Source organism: Brassica napus, chromosome C1 (assembly GCF_020379485.1).
Source record: "Brassica napus cultivar Da-Ae chromosome C1, Da-Ae, whole genome shotgun sequence".
NCBI lineage: Eukaryota > Viridiplantae > Streptophyta > Magnoliopsida > Brassicales > Brassicaceae > Brassica > Brassica napus.
In genome coordinates this window covers 33,601,402-33,606,846 of record NC_063444.1, presented here as the reverse complement: position 1 = coordinate 33,606,846, position 5,445 = coordinate 33,601,402, and the positions used below count along the sequence as shown (strand labels likewise).

The window sequence follows — 5,445 nt, the reverse complement described above, 5'->3', positions numbered from 1 at the left end:
CTCTCCGGCTCACGCTCGACTCTCTCTCGCGACTCCTCTCCGGCTCACGCTCTCTCTCTCTCGCGACTTATCATGTATGAACATTTATAGATTAGATTAGATTAGATTAGGTTAGATTTGTTAGGTTTTTAAGTAGATTTGATGATTATGGAATGATATTTATAGATTTTTGTTAGGGTGAATGGTAGGATTTTGTTTAATCGAATTTGATTATGGTATTCACTTGATTTGGAATTTTTTTTAGTTTTTATTAATTTTGTGGTTATAAAAATCTAATTGATAATTATGTATATAATATGAAAACGTTTTTGTATATTAAACTATTTTTTATTTATTAAAACTATTTTTTGTAATTATTTAACATTTTTAATATTATTAAAACTATTTTTTGTAATTATTAAACTATTTTTTATTTATTAAAACTATTTTTTTTAATTATTTAACATTTTTAATATTATTAAAACTATGTATTGTAATTAAAAAACTATTTTTTATTTATTAAAACTATTTTTTTTAATTACTAAACATTTTTAATATTTTTTGTAATTATTAACCTATTTTTTATTTATTAAAACTATTTTTTGTTATTATTAAACTATTTTTGATTTATTAAAACTTTTTTTTGTAAAACTATTTATTTATTTGTGATTCAAAACTCTTTTTTAAATATGTTTTTTAATTTATTAAAATAATTAGAACTAATTTTTAAATATGTTTTTTTTAATTTACAGGTCTAATGATGATCAGACCCGGCCTCGACAGCGTCGTGGTCGTGGTGGTACGGGAAGCCAGTCTCGGGATTCCAGCCACATTCAGGATTCCGCTTCGCCCCACAGCTCCTTCCATACATCTCCCTCTCCATTTCCCGCTTCTGCTCATCTCGCTCCCGCTGCTGCACCCGCTCCTGCTCCTCCGGGTCCTCCGGGAGTGATGAGTGTTGCGGAGTTGGTTCGACAGCCCGGTCGTGACCATCTTCCCTATCTCACTCTGTATCCACATGGACGGGGTCAAATATGGTAATTAAACGTATTTTTTTTCATTAAAATTTGATTCATTATTAATAATTTGTTCTTTTTATTAGGTTCAACCGATCCGGGAACGAGATCAGCGCATGGATCAACCGTATGATTGATATCTTGCATATTTACATTGTTTTATCCATTCACCCATGTGCATTTCGATCATATAGACTAAGATTTAGTCATGTTTAGGTTGCATTTTGCATACATGAGTCTTTATCAGGTATTGGAGTACCACATGGAGTTCTTGGAGGCATTTGGGTGCATTTGGAGCTCAAAATAAGTGTTTAAAGCGATCATTGGACGAGCAGAGCAGGGGAGCAAGGTTCCGCAGCGACGTCATGAGGTCGCTCCAAAGCACCTCTCAGAGCGACCTAGCTGGAGCGACCCCGTGAAGTCGCTCGTCATACTCACCCCGTGAAGCGACTTGCCCAGAGCGATCTCCCGGAGCGACATCACGAAGTCGCTGTGTCCCACTTCTCAGAGCGACCTTCCTAAAGCGACGCCATGAAGTCGCTCGCGTTCTCGTTACTCCGAACAGTCTTAGATGACCCTGGAGCGACCTCTCAGAGCGACCTACCAAGGTCGCTCCCGATACAGAGCGACCCGTTGGAGCGACACACCAAAGTCGCTCGGGACCTCTCGCCCGGAGACACCAAAAATCGACCCTGGAGCGACCTTCTTGAGCGACGCCTGCAAGTCGCTCCGCGTTATTTTGCTGCCGAAAATCATGATTTCTCGAGGACCTTTTTGCAATTTATTTTGGACGTTTTGCACTTGGAAAAACCTATGTTTTAAACATCTTTTTCCAGCCACCAGGCAGACTATCTTGGATCTATTGAAAAATACAAAAAAACTCTCTAGAGAAGTTCATCTCTTGGATTTTTGATTGTTATGTTCTTGTGTTCTTGTTGATTTCTTATCTATTTCTCTACATGATTAATCTGAAATCCAATATGGGTTTAAGAGGAATCATGGAGATTAGTGAGTAATCACCTTTTGAATTCATGGGTTAGGGAGATCAAGGGTGATTAGGTTAGTTCTAGGATGTTTTAGTGTAGATCTTTCTTGTTCCTTGCTAGTAGAGTATTCATAATGCATCTTCTGAGTTGGCCACTCAAAAGTTGATCAATAGGCATTTCTCACCCGAAAGGTGTTTGATGAAATGCCTGAGACAACTCTCCTAGGCTTTTAGTATACTTTGCCAAAGACATTTGTTGTTAAAGGTGCTAAGATATCTAATAGACCTGTTAGTAATGATTGCTTTCATATTATTCAACCAAAGACATTTGATGTTTGAGATATGTTAGCAAATGAGCATTCATCTAGACATAGAGCTTGCTTAGAATTGTGTCTAGGCTTAAGGTTGATAGTTTGATTGATCATTTGCCATCCTTAGTTCGATACTTGATCACCCAAGGTCTAATCCCTATGCCCATGAGTTCTCTTTTTCCTTAGTCAAGAAAGTATCATTCTATTATTGCTTTCTAGTTTTAGTCATAGCTTAAAACCCATCTAAATCATTGGTTGCACTTAGATTAAGTGAGTACTTGCATTCTCAGTGCTTTGATATCCCTCAGAACTGGTTCGACAATCACTATACTACAACATTTGTCTTAGGAGCCTTGAAAACTCCTAACATCAAATTGGCGCCGTTGCCAAATTCTGAGTAGATTTAAACATTGAGATTTAGTCACTTGCTTGAGACTAAGTCATTTTAATTTTGTTTTGTTACTGATTCTTCTTCTTCACTTACCTTTCACTTTCAGGTGTATGAACTTGAGGAGCAGGGGTCCATCAAACCTAGTTCCAATAGTAGCAGACATCAGAGCTTTTGAGAGGGAGTGTGCTAGAACTAGAAGAGAAGAAGAACACTAGGCCCACTTGGATATTGATATGGCAGATCCACCGCAAGGGGCAGAACACCAACCGCGGGCAGCTCGACCCATTGGCACTTACGACCGCCCCAACATACATGGTCATAGATTCGGAATCCGAGCACCAGCTGTGGCAGCCAACAACTTTGAGGTCAAGTCAGGACTCCTCAACGTGATCGAGAACAACAAGTATCATGGCTTGGCTCTAGAGGACCCATTTGATCACTTGGACATGTTCGACAGCTACTGTGGGTTGTCAAAAACCAATGGTGTGTCCGAAGATGCTTAAAGCTCAAGCTATTCCCTTTCTCTTTGGGGGATAAGGCACGTCAGTGGGAGAAGTCTCTACCCAGCGACTCTATCACCACTTGGGATGAGTGCAAGAGAGCATTCTTGGAGAAATTCTTCTCATCCTCAAGAACTGCTAAGCTGAGAAATGAGATCTCCAGTTTCCAACAGAAGAACTTGGAAGGATTCAGTGAAGCCTGGGAGAGATTCAAGGGCTACCAAGCTCAATGCCCACACCATGGATTCTCTAAGGAGAGCTTGCTGAGCACATTCTACCGTGGTGCTCTTCCTAAGTACAGGGCCAGACTGGATACAGCTAGCAATGGGTTCTTCTTGGGGAGAACTGAGGAAGATGCAGAGGAGCTGGTTGACAACATGGTAAAGAGTGATGCAGTCTACAGTGGAGACCACGACAGAAGCAGTCGAACAGATGATAAGCAGACGAGGAAAGAGTTGAAAGCTCTACAGGATAAGATAGACATCCTCCTTGCTGATAAAGCCACACAAGAGCAGCTGCACTTTGTTGGTAACCCAAGCCAAGAGACACCACCTGTTGTCCATGAGGTTGAGGGTTTGGAAGGTCAGGAAGAGCTGTGTTTCATCAACAACAATGGTAGCTGGTACAAAAAAGAGCCCAACTTTCAGTACAACAACTACCAACAGAAATCCTATCCCAACAACCAACAGAGTGGTTATCCGCCTCGAAACAACCAGCAAGGCAGCTATCAACCTCAGCAAAACCCCTCATCTGGTTCCTCTGCTCCTCAAGAGAGCAGCACTGACACCCTGCTGAAACAAATCTTGGAGTCTCAGACTAGAAGTGAGAAGCATGTTGGTTATGAGTTGAAAAACCTTCATTCCAAGATTGATGGGAGCTACAATGAGCTCAACAACAAGTTCTCACATCTTGCTTCTACAGTCAAGAATTTAGAGAATCAGTTTGCTTCCATGAACACTCACCAGACTCGCCAGCAAGGATCTCTACCTGGAAAATCTGACCAAAACCCCAAGGAGGCCAAAGCTATCACCCTTAGGAGTGGTAAGCAGTTACCTCCTACAACCCTCACCAGGGATGCTGAGAAACTAGGTGAGGAGGTGGCCATCAACTTAGATGATGAAGTGGTGATTGTTGATGAGAAAATCAATGATGAAATCTTGGAGAAGATTGTGGAAGCCAAGGGTAAAGGAAAGGTTGGGGAAGAGAAGAAAACAGTGAAGGATGGTGAAGTTCTTGCTCCAGCAAGTGAGAATTCTTTTGTTCCTCCTCCCTATGAACCCAAACTACCATTCCCTGGTAGATTCAAGAGGCAGCTGCTAGAGAAGTACAAGGCTTTGTTTGACAAGCAAATGAGTGAAGCTCAGGTTGCAATGCCCATCATCGATGCTTTCATGTTGATTCCTCAATACAACAAGTTCCTGAAAGATGTTGTAGCTGCAAAGAAGAAGGAAATGGAAAGCATGATGATTCTTACCCATGAGTGCAGTGCCATCATCCAAAGGCTTGATGTTCCAGAGAAGTTAGAGGATCCAGGATGCTTTACACTACCTTGTGCTCTTGGACCTATGGTATTTGAGAAATGTCTCTGCGATTTGGGAGCTAGTGTCAGCGTGATGCCTTTGTCTGTTGCAAAGAAGCTTGGATTCACTCAGTACAAGAAGTGTAAACTCTCTCTGGTGTTAGCTGATCGTTCAGTGAAGTACCCTGTGGGCATCTTAGAGGACCTACCTGTGAAGATTGGAAGGTATGAGATACCTACAGATTTTGTGGTGCTTGAGATGGGTGAGGAGGCTCAGGACCCATTGATTCTTGGAAGGCCATTCTTAGCTACAGCAGGAGCAATTGTTAAGGTGAAAGAGGGCACGATTGATCTCCATTTGGGTAAAGGGCATGTTCTCCACTTTGACATCAAGGAGAAAATGAAGAAACCAACTGTGTTCGGGCAAGCCTTCTACATTGAAGAGATGGGCACTCTTGCTGATGAGCACCTTGAAGAGTTACCACCTGAGGACGACGAGGAGGGAGCATCTCCCTCTACTCATTCTCCATAGAAGGTAACCCACTACTTTCCCTTGTATATACCATTTCGTTTTTGCATATTAGTTTTCTCTTTTTGGGTATCTCTCTCTCCTTGACAACACAGAGACTGTGTCATTTAAGTTTGGGGGAGGTACCAAGTATTTGATCACGTTTGCTTTGATGATTTTGAGTCTCATGCATTACATTATACATATATATTTGCATAAAAAAAAAAAATTCATTT

The 5,445-nt window shown here is 41.1% G+C and overlaps 1 non-coding gene across 1 annotated transcript; it reads right to left on the bottom strand.

Annotated features, from left to right (window-relative positions):
* Positions 1-3,322: 3,322 nt before the first annotated feature.
* Positions 3,323-3,429, bottom strand: LOC125581045. The gene has a single exon (XR_007318756.1). It is a non-coding gene; the product is annotated as a small nucleolar RNA R71 (small nucleolar RNA).
* Between the last annotated feature and the right edge of the window lie 2,016 nt (positions 3,430-5,445).